Raw genomic sequence first — 26613 nt, forward strand, 5'->3', positions numbered from 1 at the left:
TTTTGTGTGGATTTGAGGAGCTTGAACAAGGCTATGGGGTGACTACATTTCCCATTCCAAGTGTTGGTAGGAATGCTTGGGAATGCAAAGTGGTTTTACACTTTGGATTTAGCCCTCGGCTTATCATCAGATTAAGCTACACAATCACTCCATGGATGTTGTACTAGGGACTTCCTGCAGGATCACCCCAAACCTTTTTGCATTCCTTGGTAGTGCAAAACTCCTACATTGGTTTTTTACTACTGTGAGGCCTACCTCTCCCATAGGATAAAATTTGGTGGCTGCATTACATTTAATAAGTGCTACCTTTTCTTTGGAAACAAGTGAAAATTTCTATTTGGCATCGGAAAATTGTAATTTAAAGTCCTCTTTAATGGCAAAGTCAGATTTCAAGTTACACAATTTTGAAAATGCCACTGTTAGAAAGTGGCATTTTCCTGCCTGATTTGGTGCTTGCAGCCTCTTTCAAGGTCACATGACTGGGTGTAGTTAGCAGTTGGACTTTGTCTATTGTCTATTCCTGCCAGACAGTCACAGAATAGGGGGATTCGGTGTGCCTGGATGAGCCATTACTGGCAGGATGAGAGGTTGTGGCTGGGCATAGCCCCACTTGCAACTGAATAGTATGTGCCCTGCCTTCACACAAAGGACTTGTCACCATTCCGTTATTCACACAGCCAGCCTGGAACTAGGGTAGGGGGGAGGCTTCTCCTACTTCAAAGAACCCACCAAGTATGAAAATAGGACCATCAGACCCATTCTTCATTTTCTAGACCCGTCGAAGGATTCTCAAAGGACTGCCAGCTGCTGTGGCCTACTGTGTACTTCAGAAAACTGCTTTGCTACACTTGGAAGGACTGCTTTGCTGCATGAAGACTGTCTTGAACCCTCAATGGTCTGTCCTGTTGCATGAGCTCTAGTCCACAGCTAGAATCCAAGTCTACCAAAGTAACTGCAAGAGATTGTTGGCTGGTCTCCTGATAAGGGTCTTAGGGACAAAAGGCTCCAACCATCCTGAACCCGCACCTGCAACCTAGCCTGAGTGAGTCATAATATCTCAAGTGGTGCCCCTCCTGTCCTGGACTCTTTGAGTGGAGTTAAAGATGAACAGTTAGCAAAAATCCTACATTTTTTACCTAAAAACTGAGAACCAAGAGGATACCAGGGCCAACCTGCTCATTTGTCCAACCAAGGTGACATTCCGGTAGGCGTGACTTCGCGGCAGTTCCACTATGTTCTTCTCCACATCAGCAAATCCTGTTCAACTGTCCTTCACCCAAGAGTTATCAGGCCTTGTGCAACTCTTGTCAGCTACACCTTTCTGCATTGTCTCTCTGGTGATTATCGACTTCCACAAAAGAGACTAAGTCCTAACGTGGAAATCTTCACTGCGACTAAGTCCAGCAGCTCGATGACAACACGCCTCCTCCTCGGACACCACTTGCAGCCTTGAGCTGCTCTACTTTACCTTTATCAGACAACTTTTTACTGAAATGCCTTCTAAGTCCCCAGTTAAATGCTGACCGGGTCCAATCCACATTTTGCATCCGACTCATGCTTCATTTCGGTCACATATATTTTTCGACCTTGACCTGGTCTCCTGCGACTAGATGTTTGCGGTTGGCGATTTGATCTTTTTGGCTGTAGTTTTTATCTTAAACTTAGAAAGAATAACTCCAGTTCTACTGATTGGGTTTTTGTTGTTTTGGTATTAACTTATTTATAAACATTTACTCTATTTACATTAGGGTGGGATTTTTCTGGTGTTGTGTTATCACTTGTTAGAATTTGGGTCTCTAGTTGGCTGACGTCTGCACCCTGACCAAGTAGAGACCACAATCCTAGCCAGGGTACTCCTGATACACACAAAAGATAACCTGTTCTCACCCTCTGGTAGCTTGGCACACAGCAATCAGGCTTATCTAAAGAGTCAATGTGCAAAGTATTTGTGCAACACACACACAGTAACACAATGAAAACACCACATAATTACTTCACACGTGTTTAGAAAATACAGAAACATTTTATGCATAAAACAAGACCAAAACGACAAAAAACCCTATAAGTAGAACTGAAGTTATGAATTTTTAAAGAATACATCAAAAAGTAGTGCTTAGAGTCAAATATCGCTGAAGAGGTTATTTGAGGTCACACTTGACCGAGGTGAATCCAAAGTTTCGGCCAGCCACAATGGAGGAACCAAGATGGATAGAGGAACCACGCAGGGCCAGCTAAAAAGTACCTAGAAAGGAGCGGGCATTGGTAATGAAGACTCGATGAGTTCTATAGCGCCAGGACACCTGCGGGTAACAGTTGCGCTTTACAAATTTTATAACATAACGTTCCAATTCACGCAGTAAATTTTCGTCAGGTTTTTAAACATATGTATATATTTGTTTTTTTGAAAATGTTGTTGTTTTGCAATGGTTTTAATCAACTATGCAAATAGATTTATTTGTCTTATATCTGTCAATTCACGCAGTAGGGTCCCACATTGTCATCAAACCCCAATGCAGGAATTGCATTGTTATTGAGCCTCGCAGTTGTGTCCTGCATCATAGTCAAGCTGCGCAGGGATGTCCTCAGATCGACACTGTGTCTGCGTCGAAGGGCCCTGCGTCAGTTCTGATCGGTGCAAAGTTGTCACTGCATTGGTTCTGATGGTCTGGACAACAGAAATCACCTTTGATGAGCCCAGAACTAAATTGGAGCTACTTGGCAGGACAGGACTCACAGGTGGCAGAGTCCAGGTTTTGTTGCAGAGTCGCAGGAGGAAGTCTTTGATGGCCCGAGACTTCAGAACAGTAGCAAGCCAGCAACGCCTTTGAGTCACTGTGGTTTCAAGTGAGATGGGTCCAGTCCTTGCCCTCAGAAGGCAGAGATCAGCAGGTAGGGGAGCAGTTCAGCAAAGCAGAAAGCAGCTCCTTCAGAGAAACAGTTAGACAGAGTTGCAAACCTTGTAGCATAGCAGTCTTTACTCCTGGCAGAGTTATTTCCAGATCCAGTAGTGTACTGTCTTGATATGGTCAGAGCCCTAGTACTTATAGCCAGTTCTACCTTAGAAGCGGGGCTGACTTCAAAGCAAGCCCTTGAAGTGCACAAATCCCTCTTTCATCCCAACCCTGGCTCCAGATTATAAGTACAGGGTAATCACCCCTTTGAGTGGGACACATAATATTGCCTATTCCTGTGTAAGTGTCAGCCTCCCCTCCCTCTTCTTGCCCAGAATGTGGATGAATGCAGATTATTCTCTGTCGCACCCACCATTCCTGTATTTGTGGCTGTCTGGAGGGAATGCACAAAGTGTAGCTGTTACCCAACCCCATACGTGGAGGCAGGCTGCAAGGTACACAAAGCAGTTAGAGCAGAGAAATGTCCACTTTCTAAAGTGGCATTTCTAAAACAGTAATGTAAAACCCAACTTTACCAGGAAAGGTGATTTATCATTACCATTCCAAAGATATGAAACATGATGCACCTGCTCCTTTCTAATGAGGAATTACAGCTTAAAAGTGTTTGAAGAAATTCCCAATGCTAGCCTATAAGAGAAGTATGCTTCACAGTGGTGAAAAATGAATTTAGCTGGTTGTCACTACCAGGACATGTAAAACTTAAAAGTACGTGTCTTAGCTTTTAGTTACACAGCACCCTGCCCTTAGGGATACCTAGGGCCTACCTTAGGAGTGATTTATGTGTAATAAACGTGGAGTTTCAGTCCTGGCAATTGGTTCTAAATGCCAAGTCGAAATGGTAGTAAACTGCGCACACAGGCCTTGCAATGGCAGGCCTGAGATAGGTTTGAAATGCAACTTGGGTGGGTGGCACAACCAGTGCTGCAGGCACACTAGTAGCATTTAGATTACAGGTGCTGGGTAATTGGTATGCCACTTTGCAAGGGACATATAAGTAAATTAAATATGTCAATCGGGTATTCACCAAAGTCACCATGTTTAGAGAAGTAGCACATGCCTTTTAGCACTGGTCAAAAGTGGTAAAGTGTTCCGAGTCCCAAGGCCAACAAAACAATACAGTAAAAATTGGAAGAAAGCAGACAAAAGGTGGGAGACGACCACCCTATGGATGACAGGTTTAATATCACTTTATTGCTGTTTATGTACTGCATACATACTTTACACATTGCCTCTAAGTTGAGCCTAAATGCATTTGTGTCAAGCTGCCAAAGATTTAAGCATAGGTTAATTTATTATTTTTTGTGGTTCACCCTGACGGTGTTTATGGCAGTTGCTTGAGCAGGGTTAACAGCACATGTTAGAAATGGGATTTCTGGTTGGCTAAGGCTTGCGCCAAAGTCAGGCAGAAACCACCACTCTAGTCAGGGCAAGGAAGTTACACGCCAAAGATAACCCCTGCTCACCCCCTTGGTAGCTTGGCACGAGCAGACAGGCTTATCCCTGAGGCGATGTGTAAAGCGTTTGCGCGCGCACCCAGCAACAACACCCAAGGCCCACCACAAAGGAAACTCCACACAAGGTATTATATAAAAATAACCTTTGTATTATACACAACACATTAGATAAAAACACACACTTTACAATGTGCCAACAGGCACGGGCAGAATTTACAAGGGATTATATATACAGGGGACAGGGCCACATGGACCACTGTCAGGAATTAGCACTTTGTAGGAATAGCACTTAGAACGTAGGAATAATATTTGAGAACATAGCACACAATCACTGTAGCACTAAAAATAGAACATGTAGCACACAACCAGTAACTACTGGTATCAGAACGTACCACCTACGCAACCCTAACCACCTTTAGGAATACCACGCAGGGAACTAGGACCTCACTAGTACCACCTGTACTAAGGAGAAAACAACCACCTAAGTATCACTCTACCTGTAGGGGTCTAAGCACATAAACACAGGATGCATAAAATACATTTAGAGGTGTAAACACAATTCAGGACAGAAAATATCATGAAGGCATTGCGCAGGCGCAAAAAGTACATGTATGAAAATCACCAAGTGCCCTAGGGGAGGGCACAACACAAGATAACTGTCCGCAGGCCAACTGGCCTCTCAGGATGCAGAAATACCCAATATACAAGAATGTCAGGGCGCGACTGCGCAGGCTGCGCAAGCCCGGCGCACAAGGCACAACCTAAACGTTGCAGCTGCCCACGAAGTGCTGGGCAGCTGGAGAAGTGAGCGAGGGCACCACTGTGCCTTTTAAAACAAATGCGGCATGCCTTGGAGCCTCTCTGGGCTCTGCCAACAAGACTGCCCCCAAACGTTGGAGCCTGGGTGGCTCTGTAAACAAATGTGCCTCGTTGGAGTCCCTCTGGACTCTGAATACGATACTGGCCGTTGCTGGAGCCTCAGGGCTCTGGAGTAATGCTGCCCTCACGTTGGAGTCTCGCTTCGGGGACTCGTGAGCCTCGCAGGCTCTGGAAACAATGTGCCCCCTTGTTGGAGCCTCGGGGGCTCAATACACCAATGCGGCCCGCGTTGGAGCCTGTGGGGCTCTGAAAACGAATACTTGCCCCCAGAAGCTGGAGTCCCTCGGGACTCGGGGGAATCTGGACGGACGCTGATGCCCCCCCTGAGCCCTGCCGGCTCCGAAATAGCTGGGGGGGTCGCGTTGGAGCGCACACGCGCTCAGCAAACACCTAGGCTGCCTTGCACACCCTCCCGGCCGGAGCCCCACTTACCGGGAAGGAGGCGCCGGTCTCTGGTCGCGGCGGGAGGCTCTCTGCTCCCTGCCGGCGGTGCTGCTCCAGTCCTCTTCTCGGGCCAGGGCACCGGGGCGCAGGGTCGGCTCCTGCCTGCTCCCGGGGCCCAGAAAACAGCCGTGAGTCCTTTGGAAGGAGGCGGGGTAGGCTCCTGCCCTCCTACTTCCGGTTGTCCCGGAGTCCCGCCTGCAGCCTGCCTGACTTCCTGTGAGCCCGGCCGCGGCGGTGATTTCAGAACTCGGCAATAAGAGGGGTAGGCTCCCTCGTTACAGTGGATGTACGGCGGGGTGGGCACCAGCCGAAAAATAAACAAATAAGCGGGGTGGGCACCCGCCAACGAGCACGGCAAGGTGGGCACCTGCCAGGGGATTTCAGGATCTGAAAAGACGGGGCAAACGCCGGGTGGGCACCGGCTTTCAGAAATAAAGCGCTCCGGCGCTAAACGGCAAATAAAAGCGCTTCCAGGCGCTTGAGGGACACAAAGCGCTCCCAGCGCTTCGGCATAAAAATAAAACACCACAAAGTCCAGCAAAGTTCTTCCCTGCATGCAGCAGGGCAGGGGTGGGGGGCAAGGCTGGACCCAGAGCCAGCTCACTGGGCCTCCAGGCAGGGAGGTAGTCCAAGTGGCGGTCCTCTGGTCCAGCAGCAGCAGCAGCAGCAGCCCCCCTCAGGTAAGATCCTGGCAGAGAACAGTTTCTGTGGGGACACAGCCCCATTTTTATACAGGCAAACCCTTTGTTCTGGGTTCAGGGTGAGGGGGAAAACCAGTCGCAGCTGGTTGGGGAGCACCCTTGATGTGCTCAGCCCCTCACTCTATTCACTGGCAGGGCTAGGGTCGTCAGTCACACCACAGGGGGCGGGGCCAGCATTGTGTGTGGAAAACCCTGTCCTATTCAGGACCCAGGTGTACTCCTCCCACCCATCTAGCTGCTGATCTCCCCATTCACCACTGGGTGACTCATCCTGACTCTGGGGAATCCCTAGCCCGTCACATGACACGACCAGCCAATCACGCGACAGACACACTGCACACAGAAGTGCCCACTTCTAGAAGTGGCACTTCCACACTAGGTACATACACGCCGCACACATCATCGCGCAGCATTCACTCCCACGAGTCCGCACATACCAAACTCGGGCCTGCACACCCCACGCATCAGGAACTACTAGGGACACATACATTCCCCATGCATTCCTATGGGAGGGCAGGCCTATCTCACCACATGCACTCAGAGCACGCACGCACTTTACCCTGGGACACAGGGAAAGTGCGCAGAAACCAAACAATCACCACACCAAGTCACCAGTAAAAATCAAAAAAGTTCAGGGGTGAACCTGCCAGAAGGGCCAAGTCCAACACAACCCCCTTCCAGCCAAAACGCAGGGCAGCCCAGTCACCACCGTGATGGACTTCCCTGCTTGGGGCGATAGAACACGGACGCGGGCCCGCAACTGCAGGGACACCCTCCGGTTCTACGCCACGGCGAACCCATGGAATTCTTTCTAACACCACTGTCTGGACCAACTGGGCTACCCCACTGGTACTCCCAAGCTGTCCGCGGCCAAGACCAGGCCCTAGGCCACCCAGGTGCCACTGGTCTTTGCCTAACCACAGAGTGGGGGGTAGTAACCCCTGGCACATAGCGGCCATTCTCCACTCTTCCTCTCCGAAAGACAGGACTAGACTGCCACTGGTTCTCCAGCCTAGGGTCTACACCCTCAGGCGGACCAGGAGTCTCAGGGAAGGCTCTCCTCCCCCTACCTCTTCTCCTAGGGTTCCTCCTCCTCTGGCGAGGGGTACACCTAGAACGCCATTCCAACCCAGGGTTTAACCCCTCAGGTTGTACCGGGGGCAGAGGTGGGCTCTCCCACCCTCTGCACCCCCTTCCAGAACCCTGCTCCCTACCAACTGGGGCGGTACCTCTGGAAGAAGAACTGGTCGGGACGCTGATTACAGACGTCCCACCCTTCAGGTCAGGCTGATCCCGAACCTGGCCTTCCAACCTCCGGCCTAGAACCTTTGGTGGAATAATTGCCTGGCACTCCAGGACTTCTGGGGATCTCCACTCCATCCCCCTGAGGCTATCAAATGACACGTATGTCGAGCGACTGTCTGTCTGGCGCTGATCTCCCGTCCCCTGTCCACCTGACAGTGCGCGGAGATCCCCCAGAACAGAAGTGGTGTCACCCTGGTCACTACACGGGAACCTAGCCCAACTGGGAAGTCCCTGACCCACCGGCTCTTCCACTGGGGAACTCATCCCCCAATCACTCACGCTGGACTCCTGTACCCTCCCTACCGGAGCGGTACCGCCAGACTCCAGAACCACAGGAGCCCTGGTTACAGGTGCCCCAGGTCCTCCACTCACTAAGAGATCTTCCTCAAGTGGACTAACAGGACAGCCTAGGTCCCCAACTTGGTGTTCCCTCATGAAACCATCCAAGTCCTGAGGCAGGGTTTCGGGCGTCTGGGGACCCTCGGTCACCCCCTCACTCCTGCTCCACTGAGCCAGGCAGCGAGCCCCTACACCCTCCTCGCTATCCTGGGACCTAGCTGGGCTACACTGAGCCTCCTCCACCACGCTGGGCTGGAGGATCTCTGACCCACTATTGTTGGAATCACTCACTAATGACACTAGAGAACCTCTGGCCCTTTCCCAGCGCTCTGCTTCCTCTGCAAGTTTCCATGGACAAAAAGAGTTATACCTCAACAGGTGTTGGCGCAACCCTGGAGAACAACTACTGAGCATCTGCTCCTTGATAATCATATTTAGTACTCCATCCAAATCCTGCTCCGGGTTAAACACCAACCAGTCCACCAGGGCATCATGACATTCCTCCACAGCCTCCTCCCAAGACTGGTGAGACAGCTTCTTACTGCCCCTGAACTTCAACCTACATTCCTCCTCTCGGGAACAAGGTACCACACTCGGGGGACTGGGACTCTCTGTACTGCACTTTATATCGCCGCCCCCCCTGGACTCCACCCTCACTGGGGAATCCAGAAAACTACCACTACACTCAGGGGACAAGGAAAGGGATGAGGCGCTATCTCCTACGCTGGACCCAGCAAGGGACTCCCTACCTACGGGGTCCTCACTCTCTACTGGAGTCCAGGTACTGTCATCTTCTTCTAAATCTTCAGGGCTCCCCACGGACCCACCACCCTCCAGGTGTGAGGCCCGGGCCCTTTCTTCCTCACTGCGCTCACGTTCCCATTCATCTGCTTGCCATCCAATCATGTAGTTCCTCAATTCGTACACAGTGTCTGACTCGCTCACCCCTATGTTTCTCTCTCTACAGAACCTTTCCAACTCCTGCATACTGTAATAAACTAGATCACTGAGATCAAAAGCAGGCTCCATTCTGGCAGACGTTCTAGAGAAAAGATCACACAGGGAACCTAGGGGTCTGAGCTTAACAGGAGTACACAATTCACAAAAAGATTCAGCAAGCTCTCTAACCCAGAGAACTCACACTCACTTGCCTAGTGCCACTCACCACTCATCCACACACAACCCTCCCCTCGGACTGGTAAGGCAGTTTCTACCACCCCTGATTCCTCAACCTGACCACCACGTGACACAGGTACCAACTCTGGGCGCAGGGCGGGGGACAAATGTACAGGACACTATTACGCTGCCACCACTGGATCCCACCCTCTGGTGAATCCAGAAACACAATGCACTAAGGGGGATGATCTGCCCTCCCGAGCTAGGGACGCCTAACTCACAGTGCACAAAAACACATTTCCAAAGAAATGACAATTAAAAACAAACTTAGAACAATAATCCCTATACCATGTGATTTATCTAAATGCAGAGTTTTGTAGTGCGGCCAGTTGCCGCTGCGGTACAGCGCAAACGCAAGTCCAAATCCCACCGCTGATCACCAATGTTAGAAATGGGATTTCTGGTTGGCTAAGGCTTGCGCCAAAGTCAGGCAGAAACCACCACTCTAGTCAGGGCAAGGAAGTTACACGCCAAAGATAACCCCTGCTCACCCCCTTGGTAGCTTGGCACGAGCAGACAGGCTTATCCCTGAGGCGAAGTGTAAAGCGTTTGCGCGCGCACCCAGCAACAACACCCAAGGCCCACCACAAAGGAAACTCCACACAAGGTATTATATAAAAATAACCTTTGTATTATACACAACACATTAGATAAAAACACACACTTTACAATGTGCCAACAGGCACGGGCAGAATTTACAAGGGATTATATATACAGGGGACAGGGCCACATGGACCACTGTCAGGAATTAGCACTTTGTAGGAATAGCACTTAGAACGTAGGAATAATATTTGAGAACATAGCACACAATCACTGTAGCACTAAAAATAGAACATGTAGCACACAACCAGTAACTACTGGTATCAGAACGTACCACCTACGCAACCCTAACCACCTTTAGGAATACCACGCAGGGAACTAGGACCTCACTAGTACCACCTGTACTAAGGAGAAAACAACCACCTAAGTATCACTCTACCTGTAGGGGTCTAAGCACATAAACACAGGATGCATAAAATACATTTAGAGGTGTAAACACAATTCAGGACAGAAAATATCATGAAGGCATTGCGCAGGCGCAAAAAGTACATGTATGAAAATCACCAAGTGCCCTAGGGGAGGGCACAACACAAGATAACTGTCCGCAGGCCAACTGGCCTCTCAGGATGCAGAAATACCCAATATACAAGAATGTCAGGGCGCGACTGCGCAGGCTGCGCAAGCCCGGCGCACAAGGCACAACCTAAACGTTGCAGCTGCCCACGAAGTGCTGGGCAGCTGGAGAAGTGAGCGAGGGCACCACTGTGCCTTTTAAAACAAATGCGGCATGCCTTGGAGCCTCTCTGGGCTCTGCCAACAAGACTGCCCCCAAACGTTGGAGCCTGGGTGGCTCTGTAAACAAATGTGCCTCGTTGGAGTCCCTCTGGACTCTGAATACGATACTGGCCGTTGCTGGAGCCTCAGGGCTCTGGAGTAATGCTGCCCTCACGTTGGAGTCTCGCTTCGGGGACTCGTGAGCCTCGCAGGCTCTGGAAACAATGTGCCCCCTTGTTGGAGCCTCGGGGGCTCAATACACCAATGCGGCCCGCGTTGGAGCCTGTGGGGCTCTGAAAACGAATACTTGCCCCCAGAAGCTGGAGTCCCTCGGGACTCGGGGGAATCTGGACGGACGCTGATGCCCCCCCTGAGCCCTGCCGGCTCCGAAATAGCTGGGGGGGTCGCGTTGGAGCGCACACGCGCTCAGCAAACACCTAGGCTGCCTTGCACACCCTCCCGGCCGGAGCCCCACTTACCGGGAAGGAGGCGCCGGTCTCTGGTCGCGGCGGGAGGCTCTCTGCTCCCTGCCGGCGGTGCTGCTCCAGTCCTCTTCTCGGGCCAGGGCACCGGGGCGCAGGGTCGGCTCCTGCCTGCTCCCGGGGCCCAGAAAACAGCCGTGAGTCCTTTGGAAGGAGGCGGGGTAGGCTCCCGCCCTCCTACTTCCGGTTGTCCCGGAGTCCCGCCTGCAGCCTGCCTGACTTCCTGTGAGCCCGGCCGCGGCGGTGATTTCAGAACTCGGCAATAAGAGGGGTAGGCTCCCTCGTTACAGTGGATGTACGGCGGGGTGGGCACCAGCCGAAAAATAAACAAATAAGCGGGGTGGGCACCCGCCAACGAGCACGGCAAGGTGGGCACCTGCCAGGGGATTTCAGGATCTGAAAAGACGGGGCAAACGCCGGGTGGGCACCGGCTTTCAGAAATAAAGCGCTCCGGCGCTAAACGGCAAATAAAAGCGCTTCCAGGCGCTTGAGGGACACAAAGCGCTCCCAGCGCTTAGGCATAAAAATAAAACACCACAAAGTCCAGCAAAGTTCTTCCCTGCATGCAGCAGGGCAGGGGTGGGGGGCAAGGCTGGACCCAGAGCCAGCTCACTGGGCCTCCAGGCAGGGAGGTAGTCCAAGTGGCGGTCCTCTGGTCCAGCAGCAGCAGCAGCAGCCCCCCTCAGGTAAGATCCTGGCAGAGAACAGTTTCTGTGGGGACACAGCCCCATTTTTATACAGGCAAACCCTTTGTTCTGGGTTCAGGGTGAGGGGGAAAACCAGTCGCAGCTGGTTGGGGAGCACCCTTGATGTGCTCAGCCCCTCACTCTATTCACTGGCAGGGCTAGGGTCGTCAGTCACACCACAGGGGGCGGGGCCAGCATTGTGTGTGGAAAACCCTGTCCTATTCAGGACCCAGGTGTACTCCTCCCACCCATCTAGCTGCTGATCTCCCCATTCACCACTGGGTGACTCATCCTGACTCTGGGGAATCCCTAGCCCGTCACATGACACGACCAGCCAATCACGCGACAGACACACTGCACACAGAAGTGCCCACTTCTAGAAGTGGCACTTCCACACTAGGTACATACACGCCGCACACATCATCGCGCAGCATTCACTCCCACGAGTCCGCACATACCAAACTCGGGCCTGCACACCCCACGCATCAGGAACTACTAGGGACACATACATTCCCCATGCATTCCTATGGGAGGGCAGGCCTATCTCACCACATGCACTCAGAGCACGCACGCACTTTACCCTGGGACACAGGGAAAGTGCGCAGAAACCAAACAATCACCACACCAAGTCACCAGTAAAAATCAAAAAAGTTCAGGGGTGAACCTGCCAGAAGGGCCAAGTCCAACAGCACACTTTATCAATAACCCAATTTCTCACAATAGATTATACAGCATTAGTTACAAACAATGGGACATACAGATTTACAAGAATGCCGTTTGGACTGGTTTGAATGGCAGCTGTCTTTCAAAGAGCTATCAGTAACATATTGGGGAACCTTGAAGTTCATATCAAAATGTATCAGGATGATGTATTGATTTTTGGAGAGACCATAGAAGAGCATGATGTTAGGATACGTGCAGTTTTGGCTAGGTTAAGAAAAATGGATTTACAATCAAAGTTGATAAATATACATTGTTTTAGGACATACTTTGGCCAGGAATTGTTTGATGCCAAAATGGAACCTGTTGAATAAATGTGATTAATGCTAAATTCTAAAAACAAGAAGAAACTTGTGTTGTTTTTAGATCTTGTTGAATTTTGCAGCAAGCTAGGGCGTGGCCTAGCAAAATGGGTGTGTAGACGCTTTCGTTGGTGCTCCCCTCAACGGCCCAAATAAATGACCGCATCCTACAACATCCTGCTACAAAAACACAACCGGACCAAACAGGGCAATCGCGCCTCATCCCACCGGTGAAAGAAAGCTGCGTATAGAAGCCAATTATCCATAGAATGTCACGAAAAGAGGAACGCTCCAGAAAAGACGGGTGGCTCCATCATGAAAAACGCAACAAGCCTATGTTAAGGAGCAATGAGACGGAACAGATAGTGGCCCTCTGAGACTCGGGCCAGCAACAGGGAGGAATTGAGAAACTGTGAGAGGTCTGGTGATGCCTAAAGCTCGTTGAGAGCTCTGAATCCGGACATGGACAGTGGGAGGGAGTGATGCCTCGGCCTGACCTGTGTCCCGTGGCTGATGGGGACGTTGTCGACATAACTACATTAGCATGAGTAAAAAACTCAGTACCAAGCGGGTGCATAACAGAGCAGCACGGCGGTAAGCTGAAGTGAGGAGAAACTTTCCAAAATTGATTGGTATAAGTCCCCCCTTCCCCGATGCGAGCTCAAGAAGTTGGATAATCATTTAAAACGAAGTATGTATTCGATTCCTGTTACATAAATATACCACACGTAACAAGTTGTTTTTCTATAATATATCACATAACCACAGGTTTTTGCAGTATAGCAGAAGTGTTGGCATGTCCATATACCGTTTTGTATATGCTACCACATTGAAAAATGACCGTGACTTTACAAAGCAGTTGATTCAGATGGCAATTACAATGCGCATACAATAACGATTAGCTTCGAAGAAAGTATGTGTATGAATGTGTGTGTTGGCAATTTTAAATTGAAAAGCAAGTATATTTCGCACATTGTGAACTGGTCTTTCGTGAATTAGTTGGCCTAATAAATCCAGCATTAAGTTACAGAAAAATATATCACGCTTTTTTCCAAAGGAATAAGTAGGAATGCAAATGTGTGAGCGCATGTGCTGGTCAATGAATAAGCCAGTAAGTTCCGAGGAATACGGACTATTTGATCATAGCAATAGAAAAATATATCACCTTTTTTTCAGCTAGTACAATTCCACAGTATGGAGATGTGTTTGAATGAACAACTCTCGGGTTGTTTCATTTTCATTTATGCTTTTATCTTTTCAGATACCGACAAAGCGCTATTTCTAACTGAGAAAGGTCAATGCACCTTTAATCACCTTCCACTATTCTTGGAGGTCTTGAATTCAAGCTAATAGGCATACAACCCAATTATTTTTCGAGTGTAGTAGGGACATATTTAGGTCCTGATGAGTAAAGCAGTGGGGACTGCTTACGAAACATGTTGACCCAGTAGGGAGTATTTAATTGATATACACCCCCTACGTAACCCCATTTTTTAACATTCTCAGCTAGGGAATTGAATAAAGTTTGTTTTTTCCACTAGCCAGAGGATTTTTAATTTTTGTATTCACTCACTAACCCTACCACACTCACTTAACACATAGTCTACACATAGTCAATTCCTTCATCTAACAACAGTGCTCCCATATACTTATTGATCGTAGCACGCCCCGCCCCGTAGAGGGACGGGAAGACCCCTATGATGAAGCATGACACCATGGAATTCATAGTGTGTGAGGGGTATTTTAAAAACACTTAGTGCCTTTCATGACATCTCATGAGGCACTGCTTTATTATTCACTATTCAGAAAACAACAAAATATATAAAAATAAAATTTCATATCACCATTGGGTAGAACCACATTGTTTATTAAAAGTCTGACAGGAGGAAGGTTCTACCGAAAATCCTCTTCACTCCCTCTCTTTGTTAGTTTTCTGGTAAATGACAGCGTACAGCTGTGGGAGTTTTCTCTCTCTAAATCTAGAAGACCATCCTTGAGGAGTTCAAATTGAAACTCCCCCTGAATATATCGTTTTTGAACAATAGTTGCCACACCACAAACACTAACTAACACTAGCAAACATGGCAGACAGTGCTGGACTGACCTTTACCGACGAAGACATAGAAAACATTCTATCATCATTAGGAAACTTTGAGGGACTGAATACCACCAAACCCTCCACCAGTAACAACGATTGGGATGAAATGGAAGAATTGAGACGCACCCAGATAAAGACTGCTTTACAGGGCCTACTTATGTCAGAATATCTCAAAGCAAATGCAGCACCACAAGGCCTAATTGTCCGAAATGAACCATATATCTTTCAACAGGATATGAGATTCAAAAAATACTGGTCACTAATATCGTGGCACTGTACGAGAGACTGGATCGTACTAATAATAAAAACAGCAAGCAGGCTGGCACAAGAACTCAAAATAGAAATTCAGGCTATAGAAGTAAGACTAAAAAGCTATGAATCACCGAGTAGCATGAAAAAACATCTAGATGAATTAAACAAAACCCTGAATGATTTTGAAGCGACATTGAAACAAAGTAAATATAACAAACTTTAAAAAGATACCAGCCGGTTCAGTCATGAGAAAATGTATCCCTATATCAAAGAGGACTACAAAACAAATCAACTGGATACAACAGATGAAGATTCTTCTGATACTGGTTCCAACAGTTCGGGATCAAGTAGAGGTAAAAACCCAAGATTCCAAGGACCAAGAAACAATTACAGATATCCCAACCAACAAGGAGCAAGAGGATGGGGACATTTCCAAGGGCCACAAATGTATCCACCACAGTTTTTTGGACACCCTCCTTTTCCACCACTACAGGGAGCATATCCCCCATGGAGTTATCCACCTCAAGATTTTCCTTATTTTGAACAGCCTCATTTTTTAGGATCACGTCAAGGAAGAAACAGAGGAAGGAATCGGAGAGGAAACAACGTCCATTGGACCCCGAGAGAAGAAGATCAAGTGAGAGTCTCAACCAGGAGCATGACAAGAGCAACAACAAGCAAGAAATGAACCTTGTCGTGAATCTAACTGATATGCAATTAACCTCAGAACAAATTTCAGTTTTGGAAAAAGGTTTAGGATTTGTGCCAACATCAAATATGGACAAATTCTTATTATGTAAAGAAATACAAGAGTTCATGAGGAGATTGAAATTACAAATCTTCTTCAAAGACAAAGAGACTTCTTCCACACAAGAAGGAGATACAGGCCTAAAGCCAAAATCAGGCTTCACACCATCAAATTGTACCCTTTCGATTGAATTACTTGCCTTTGAAAAGGCAGTCATGAAGGATTTGGAAAATCTCGAACTACCGCTGACAAAACCTTTCAAAACATAACAAGAGAGGAAAGACAAGCAATACGAGAACTGAGTAACAATCAAAATTTGGTGATAAAACCTGCTGATAAAGGAGGAGCAATTGTCATACAAACAACGGAACAATATGACAAGGAATGCAGACGACTCTTTCAAGATAGGAGAAACTATGAGGTTTTAAACCAAGATCCTACAGAAAAGATCAAGACCAAAATAATGAATATGGTAGAAGAAGCTCTTGCTCATGGATGGATAACAAAAAAAGAGGGAGATTTTTTAGTTCAACAATCCCCCATAACGCCATATCTGTATACCATCCCAAAGATACACAAAAAATTGGAAAATCCCCCAGGTCGTCCTATTGTATCAGGAATCGGATCAATTTTAGAACCTGTCTCGAAATTTGCTGATGCATATCTAAGACCAATGGTGCAAAAAACATCCACCTACCTGAGAGACACTAAAGATGTGCTGGTATTATTAGAAGACCTTAATTTTGATACACAACAACAACTATTAATTAGCTGTGATGTTGAAAGTTTGTACACCAGTCTTCCCCACACCGAGACGCTGAACATCATTGAAGAAGTTCTTTTTGATGTAGATTGGGAATATCAAACACCTAGAAATGTCGTCATGGAGTGCTGGAATTTAGTACTTAGAGAACATTTCTTTGAATATAACCAAACTCTCTATCTCCAGAAACACGGGACCAGCATGGGGAGCACCTTTGCTCCTAGCATAGCTGGTCTCTATGTGCACCATCTCGAGACACCAAGATCTTACATCAAAGTAATCCATTTTTCAAACAAATCAATACTTGGAAACGATATATCGACGACATTCTGATCATTTGGGATGGTGACGAAAGTACCGCCAAAAGCTTCATCACGTGGCTAAATTTCCAAGATGACTTCTTGAAGTTCACCAGCACCATCTCTAATAAAGAACTAGTATTTCTTCACCTCAACATATCACCAAAGGATGGCAGACTTATGACCACAACACATTTCAAAACCACATCAAAGAATTGTCTTCTTTTGTACCAAAGTTTTCACCCTAGACATTTGCGTGACAACCTTCCTTACGGACAATTCCTACGACTCCGACGGAATTGTACCGAAGTCAATGACTTCAAAATACAATCGAAGGATCTCACTAAAAAACTCGAGAAAAGACAATATCCAAAAAGAATCATAGAAAAGGCCTACAAAAGAGCACGAAACAACTGCAGGGAAAGCCTTCTTGAACCCACCAATCCAAAACCTGATGAGAAAAGACCATTCTGTATCACAACATACAATACCAATTCCAATCGGGTCACCAAGATCATCAATAAACATTGGCGCATCTTGAACAGTGCAGATCTGAATCTACCAAAACCAGTCTTCTCACATAGAAGAGGAAAGAGCATTCGAGACATGATCATACACACAAGACCCCGTAAAATCGAGTATACACACCAATCGACAGCAATGGCAAACATACATGGTCATCATCCATGTGGGAAATGCAAAGTGTGCCCACTCACCAAAAGAAGTAAAGAAATTATTTTCCAAAATAGAATGAAATGGGAACAGAGAAAATTCACTTCATGCAATAGCAACAACGTAGTGTACCTCATTTCCTGTCCATGTCTGCTTGAATACATAGGCATGACGACCAGACCAGTAAAAATAAGGATTGGTGAACACAAGAGCAACATCAAATGCAAGAAAGGAACTATGAAAATGGCATCACATTTTCTTGAACTAGGCCACAAACCAGATGACATGACCTGGATAGTGATTGAACAAATACCAAATGAAAAATATCTTCTTGAAAAGGAACAAAGATGGGTGTTCCGTCTTAAAACAAATATTAAAGGATTGAACGACGACATTCCTTGGGGCCAATTGTAAAAAGAACTCAATGTCAGTGCGACTTCTAAGGCCCAGAAATGAACCTTGCAATATGAAAAATATGGAAACTATCCATTTAACATCATGAACAATCTGATAGGTTCACACAACTGTGCGGAAATTAATTCCTTGAAAAAAGAGAAAAAAAGAAGAAACGATTTAAGCTTGGGGAAGATTACCTTTCTCATATTTGTTCATAACCACCTTGTGAAAATCGATTGGCCTCCTTCACATTACGTTTTTTTATCCCATGAAAACAATGCGTTGTTTTCCCCCCTCTTGCTCATTCAGCCAACCAACAGAGACAATCCAAGTTGCAAAACCACGTAGCCCCCCTTTTTTTGCCAATAGACAACTCGAAACTTCATCGTTTTAATATTTCTATAATACTTTATCGTTCTAAAATTTCAAACATTTTTTAGCTTCTTCACCTAAGTGTAAGCAAAGCGCCATCCTTAACATTTGGTAGAGATTTCTTAGCCCTTTTCTGTCAAATTCAGTCCCGTTTTACTGGTTTTTTAACATTGGTATGAAAAACAGGGACATTCCAGGAAGTGAGTATATTTCAGAAAACAACACTACAGAGATGGCCAAAACAAGCAGCCATCTTGAAAAAGAACGCGCACTAGCTCTTTTTGTTTCTGACATGCCGCTTTCGGAAACACGCTTGTAAAAAACTCAGTACCAAGCGGGTGCATAACAGAGCAGCACGGCGGTAAGCTGAAGTGAGGAGAAACTTTCCAAAATTGATTGGTATAAGGCCCCCCTTCCCCGATGCGAGCTCAAGAAGTCAGATAATCATTTCAAACAAAGTATGTATTCGATTCCTGTTACGTAATTATACCACACGTAACAAGTTGTTTTTCTATAATATATAACATAACCACAGGTTTTTGCAGTATAGCAGAAGTGTTGGCATGTCCATATACCGTTTTGTATATGCTACCACATTGAAAAATGACCGTGACTTTACAAAGCAGTTGATTCAGATGGCAATTACAATGCGCATACAATAACGATTAGCTTCGAAGAAAGTATGTGTATGAATGTGTGTGTTGGCAATTTTAAATTGAAAAGCGAGTATATTTCGCACATTGCGAACTGGTCTTTCGTGAATTAGTTGGCCTAATAAATCCAGCATTAAGTTACAGAAAAATATATCACGCTTTTTTCCAAAGGAATAAGTAGGAATGCAAATGTGTGAGCGCATGTGCTGGTCAATCAATAAGCCAGTAAATTCCGAGGAATACGGACTATTTGATCATAGCAACAGAAAAATATATCACCTTTTTTTCAGCTAGTACAATTCCACAGTATGGAGATGTGTTTGCATGAACAACTCTCGGGTTGTTTCATTTTCATTTATGCTTTTATCTTTTCAGATACCGACAAAGCGCTATTTCTAACTGAGAAAGGTCAATGCACCTTTAATCACCTTCCACTATTCTTGGAGGTCTTGAATTCAAGCTAATAGGCATACAACTCAATTATTTTTCGAGTGTAGTAGGAACATATTTAGGTCCTGATGAGTAAAGCAGTGGGGACTGCTTACGAAACATGTTGACCCAGTAGGGAGTATTTAATTGATATACACCCCCTACGTAACCCCATTTATTAACATTCTCAGCTAGGGAATTGAATAAAGTTTGTTTTTTCCACTAGCCAGAGGATTTTTAATATTTGTATTCACTCACTAACCCTACCACACTCACTTAACACATAGTCTACACATAGTCAATTCCTTCACCTAACAACAGTGCTCCCATATACTTATTGGTCGTAGCACGCCCCGCCCCGTAGAGGGACGGGAAGACCCCTATGATGAAGCATGACACCATGGAATTCATAGTGTGTGAGGGGTATTTTAAAAACACTTAGTGCCTTTCATGACATCTCATGAGGCACTGCTTTATTATTCACTATTCAGAAAACAACAAAATATATAAAAATAAAATTTCATATCACCATTGGGTAGAACCACATTGTTTATTAAAAGTCTGACAGGAGGAAGGTTCTACCGAGAATCCTCTTCACTCCCTCTCTTTGTTAATTTCCTGCTCCCCTCAACGGCCCAAATAAATGACCGCATCCTACAACATCCTGCTACAAAAACACAACCGGACCAAACAGGGCAATCGCGCCTCATCCCACCGGTGAAGGAAAGCTGCGTAAAGAAGCCAATTATCCATAGAATGTCACGAATAGAGGAACGCTCCAGAAAAGACGGGTGGCTCCATCATGAAAAACGCAACAAGCCTACGTTAAGGAGCAATGAGACGGAACAGATAGTGGCCCTCTGAGACTCGGGCCAGCAACAGGGAGGAATTGAGAAACTGTGAGAGGTCTGGTGATGCCTAAAGCTCGTTGAGAGCTCTGAATCCGGACATGGACAGTGGGAGGGAGTGATGCCTCGGCCTGACCTGTGCCCCTGGCTGATGGGGACGTTGTCGACATAACTACATTAGCATGAGCCCTGCAGTCATGATGCAGCTTTCGCGCACTTTACTACATGGCTTTATTTTTGCAAGACTCTGTTTATGCCTTTCACATGAGAACTGCCTGCTGTATTCGTTCTCTGCCTGTTCCTGGAGTTTATTCTGAACATTGTGAGCAAGGTCGATAAACAATGCCCCGTGTTCTTCTGTTCTGGTCAGGCCCTAGCACCTAGACAAAACATACTAATGCAGCTGCTGCTGGAGACTCGTACTTTGATATCATGGGGATAAATGTTTAGGTGACACACACTTGGAGAGCAACCTTTCCAGGGAGAGGAGCAATACACACCTACGATGTAGAAATACCATCTATAGTCTAAGGCATGGGGTCTGCTGACAAAGCCCAGAGATCTTCTTTTATATATTAATAGTTCTTCCTACCAACATGATATATGGACTTGCTGCAATGGTAACTTTATTCGTGTTATGCATTTTTCTGTTTGTTGTGGCACGTATACTGCAAGTTAGAGCATGTCAGTCAAAATAAATATTTTAAACTATATTCGTGTCTCGGTCAGATCGTGTTGTGGACAGGTTCAAGAGTGTGAGCAAAAAGGTGTGTCTTTTACCACGATTCCTGAGAGATCTGGGAGTGCTGTGTTCTGAGGTGTCTAATCATTTGCTTCTCCTTGAGTGTGTAGGAGAGAGAGTGAGACACTATAGCTAGTCGGTCCTGGGCTCATGGGCACTAAGGTGGTGGGAAGGCACAGTCCCTATACACCGAGGTCCCATAATCCTGCGCATAGTCTGTGTGTGTGCAAGATCCCTGCAACATGGTGCCACCAACGTTTTGGTCTGGTACATATTCACAAGACCCCTGAGTAGCGCCTGTGCTTGTCCACAATTCCCTCTCACCAGTTTCGGAGATGTCCGTGGTGTGAGTGGTTTTCCTCCTAAATTAGAGTTTTATACATTTTTCAAGCTGAATTTTAAAAGGTTTAGTTTTATTTGTTCTTAACCCAGTGTTGCGCTACCATTTTCCTTGCTTACTTTACAGTGTCAATAATGGCACAACCAATTGACATTGCTGCGCCTAACCGCGCCGCAGTTACTGCTCATTTAACTCGACACGGAGTCACGGTTGCCAGAGTAGATTTTATATTTGGAATAGAGGTGGACGCAGCTTTCCACTTCAAAGTCTTGGGTTAAGTTTCCAGCTGTTGATGGAAACAATAATTTCTTTCATGAATATGAACATGGTGCGGTTCCACAAATTTACCGTCCATATTGTTTACTTGAAGTTCCGTTGTCAGCTTGGGAGCACACCATGTGGTTTAATGGCGCCCTTCCTCACCCTGTTTCAGTGATCTGTCTCGGCAATTTTCTTGGTGTTACGCACGCAGAGCTATGACCATTACACACATCCTTAATTCTTATACACAGAAGTGTCATACAATATATGTCTCGTAATTTACAGGCGGCTCCGGCTGGTGTGCTCAACCACCAGGGCATGGTGGTGGCAGGGTTTTTAGTCCTATCATGATTCATTCAGTGATGGGGAAGCGTCCTCAGAATACGTATGATTTACCTTTCTGGTTTGCCGAAAAATTTGAGCAACTCAAAGCTATTTTTCCACATACTTCTCCTGTGGATAAACACAGGATCCTCACAATGAGCTTACCAAAAGGCCTTATTCCCAATCTGGCTGACTGCACCACTTGGGTGAAGGAATTTGCGGCGGTATATTCGCTGTGTTTTGGCATCCCCTCCATGACCGTGCTTTAGACAGTTCTTAAAAAGGTTCAAGATGAACACGGGGGGAAGCTGCCCTGGAATTGGGGATAAGATTAGTGGCCATGTTCCCTATTGTCTCCGACATGATTCTTACTAACGCCAAAGGGGAAGCAATTAGCTTACAGGTGCATCAGCGCTTAGAAGCAGTGGCGGATGTGGATAAACAACGTGAATTGCCAAAGATTATTGCGCACCTATATGAATCCTTAGGGCACAATAATCAGGGTATTAGACCTTTTACAAAGACACAGCATAGGCCCCCACCTGATAAGGAGGGGCATCCAGTCTTTCCTAAAAAGGCTTGGAATAAAAATCTGTTGCAGCAACAACAGAAGCAAGGTTCGCATTCGGGTTTGCCGACACCTTATACTTCTGAACATAGATTTGATTTGTGTAACCACTCTAATATTAAGACACCAGAGAAATTTCAGGTTCCTGATTCGCACTCTCCTTGTTCCTTTCAGTTCAGGAAGTGACAAGATCGCAGACAAGGCTAGACCACTCAACAACGATGTAATCCGCCATGCCAGTTTGACGTAAAAGCCAAACTAGAGGGACAACCTCCTAGTCGTGCCCCGTTTCAGAAGAATAAAGTTGCTGCTTTAACAGCAAAGTATGCCTCAGACGGTTAGAACCCTGCTCCTCAATTGAAGATGGGCGGTGACACTCCTCGACAGCGCAGCAGAGGTTACCATAGAGCGGGAGGCATTCCGTCCTTGTCTGGAAAGAGCAGATACACGAGTTGCGCCACCTGTTGGGCTTTATGAGATTGTTCTCCAAATTGAAGGTGATATAAAACAGACAATTAAGGCAGTCTTTTGGGACAACCTTACCTCCTCTTATGGCATTTTGTTGGCAGAGGCGAATTGGCCTTCTCCATTCGTTTTGGGTTCTTCATGGGGGGAAGACGTGATACTCCCGAGTTTTTCACGTTACATCTCTGAAGAGGCTAAACAAGCTTACGCGTCGGAATGGGAATTAGCCCTAGTGCCGGCTGTGTATCGTAATCAGGTAGGCTGGGATAGAGATTCACGGGCACATGACTTTGCTTTACGATCTATGCCACAGCCACAAGCACAATATCCAATCAAACAAGAAGCAAAAGTATCCGTAAGTGAAATTTTGACCAAGTTGGAATATCAGGGTGTGATTGAACCCTGTGTTTCATCAATGAATAATCCTCTTTTTCCGATACTGAAACCGCACGGTTCATATCGCATAGTTTGGGATTTCAGAAATGTAAACAGCCATGTTTGTACGTTTGCAGTACAGAACACCCACAGTTCTGCGTTGATTAATAACATGGGGGCAGATGTAGGTAAAAATATATTTGCGAGGTCTTAATAGCGATTTTTACTGAATTACTATTAAGAATTCACAAACCGCCACGTAGATAAAAAAATCGCAAAAACATTTTGATTCCCTAAAACTCGCAAAACTAGGAGACGTGGACAGCTCAGCCCGAGACAAGACCAGACAAGGTAAGATGCATGCACAGCATGGTCTGAACCCTCCCCTCAATCCCCCATGAGCAAGTTAGAATTCCACTCCAGTCCATATTTTGCAAACAGCCAGCAATGCCGCATGGGAGATGTAGTCTCAAAACCCTTATAGCATATCAGTGAGATTTGTGAACACAATTGCAAGGACCTCACATCAGTCAATTACCAAGTGGAGGACTGTTACTGAGAATAGCAGCTCATGTAATTTAATGTAACACAAATGCTGCAAGGCAAGTGAGTAAATGGACATTCTGTATCCACAGGCGAACCTGCGCCCCGGACAGAAGAGAGGGAGACACATGAGGCCCCTGGGCAACAACATATTCAAGAAGAAGAGTCCCAGACACCCACAGATGTCACACCCACACCACCACCGCCCATACCTAGGAGGTACACAGTGGAAACCCTACAGGAGATGGAGGGGGCAGAGGAAGAGAGCATGGGAGCTCCACAGACCATGCCCGAAGAGCCAGCACAGTCTCCCGAAACACAGTCATCCATGCAGCGTAGCCACACCAGTGGTCTCCGACGCAGACCAAGGACACACAGTCCATCTGAGCATGGTGAAGAATCCAGTGTCTTTGCAGGTCTTGAGGGGACCATGGTGAAGGTGCAGCGGCTGCAAATGATGACAATGTGATTAATGCAATGGCAGATGGTGTCCATGAACAAGAATATGAGGGACATTAAGGAGGGCATCAATAAACATAACAACACTGTTGCTGAGGGCATGCGGGACATAAATGAGGTAGTAAGGCAGTTATGAGGCAAATTGGACAGTGAACATGGCGCAAGGCGCAGGGAAAAACAGTGCATGGAGAGATACACGAAGGCGGTCAACCGCCTATGCAATGCCACATCTGTCCTCAGCAGAGGCACAGTGGCCATGCAGTTGGAAATGGCTCACTGCAGCCAGGATGTTGCTAGGGGGTTGGTGTAGGTCACCACTGCTGTTGAACTGCTCCAGACAGCCAACATAGCTGCCACAGGGTCTGGGGATGGTGGAGACAGTGAGGAAGTCACCAGCCGCAGCAGCATTACTCCACCTGTTGCTGAGCCCAGACAGCATAGTGCAAGGCAACGGCCATCAGCAGAACAGCCATCAAGGGAGGGAAGTGTGCACACTGAGCGAGGCATTGCTCTGCGTGGTTGCAGGAAATAAGTCCATGCTGTTGCTGACATTCGCTGATGGGTGAGGTAACCCAGTGTGAGTGGATGACAATGTGCATGCAGTGTGGGCATGCCACGCTGGGCAACTCAAGGCACACAGAGGCCAATATGGTTAGGCGATGTGCATACATATTGCCTGATGTAAGGACAATAAAACACCATTAAACAATTGTCAGTATCCGCTTTGTGTCATTACTTACTTAGAAATAGTTGCGTATGACCTCAGCACGTCTGTGTCTCCCATCTGCCACTCCTACCACACCTGCTGCACTGTGCAGGGCTGTGGACATTTCTCATCCTCTGAGTCTGAATCGGTGATTTAAACTGGGGTTCCCTTCTTTGTGGCCAGGTTGTGTAGCATGGCACAGGTAGCTATGATTTTGCAGCATATCTTGGCCGGTACTGCCATGAACCTCCACTTTTGTGGAGGCTGCGGAACCTGCTCTTCAGGAGTCAAAATGTCCACTCCACCACACTCCGTGTAGACTTTTGGGCAGCATTGTATCTCCTCTCACTTGAGGTAGATGGGTTGAGGAATGGGGTGAGTATGAATGCGCGCACTGCATATGCGCTGTCAGCTAAGTTGGAAAGGATGAAACATCAATCACAGGCAACAACAGATACATCCAAGGTATACATCAGAATGTGTCACATGCATTTACCTAGCAGGTATCCTTCTCCAAATTCACCGCCAGCCAGACGTGTATAGATTCCACTGTGCCTGAAGATGTAGGAGTCATGCGTGCTTCCTGGACATTTTGCTACTATATCAGTTATGATGTGAGACGCATCACAAATGACCTGAACGTTGATTGAATGATATGATTTCCTGTTCCGATATATGTACTCAGTAGCAAAGGGGGGGCAGATTGCAATATGTGTCCCATCGATGCGCCCAATGACATGTGGGAACTGGGCCTTCTGATAGAAATCCATCTTGGTCTTATGCAGTTCCATTTACGTGGTGGGAAACTGGATATAATGGTGCATTCTTTGAAGCATGGCATCCAGGAAGGTGTTGAAGAAGCACGACAGGCAACTTTGTAAGACACCTCCAGCTACAGCTATCACCCCCTGGTAACTACCTGATGCAAGTGGGTGCAGGGAACAAAGGACCTGCACATGTGGTGGCACTGCGCGCGTCCTGCGTGTCTGGTGCTCCAGGATTGCGTGCAGGTCACGTATCAGGTCTAGGATGGTAGTGGGGGGAAGCCTGTACCTCTCATTTATTTCTTCTTCTGTGAGTTGGAAAAGGGTGATGTGCACTCTGTATATGCGTTCCTGTCGTCTCCTCATCCTCTGTGCTGCTGCTTGCATCCGTATCCGCCTTGCAATGACATAAAGGGCTACCATTGTGTTAAAACTGATGCATTCTGGGGCTGTTTATATGCAGTGCACCTGGTTACCCCTGCTTTGAGTTGGTGGTAATTTGCGACTAGCTAATAACGATTTTTCACAAAATCGCTATTTGAGATTTTCTTTACATTTCTCTGCGAATGTATTTTTGCGATTTTGCAAATGCGAGGCACAATTTGGAAGTCAAATCTAGTGTGATTTTATACTTTTTAAGGGCCAGATGTAGGAAGCGAAATGCCAATCTGAAATGTAAAAATTCGCAGAATTTCTACGTTTGCGAAAAAGAGCCCTGTAAAATATAGAGAGGGAAAAAGCCAAGCGCAGAATAAGGAATCGCTAACTGACTTCTCTTGTTTTTAGCGATTCCTTATTTTGCGCTTGGCTTTTTCCCTCTCT

Source organism: Triturus cristatus, chromosome 6 (assembly GCF_964204655.1).
Source record: "Triturus cristatus chromosome 6, aTriCri1.1, whole genome shotgun sequence".
NCBI classification, from domain to species: Eukaryota; Metazoa; Chordata; class Amphibia; order Caudata; family Salamandridae; genus Triturus; species Triturus cristatus.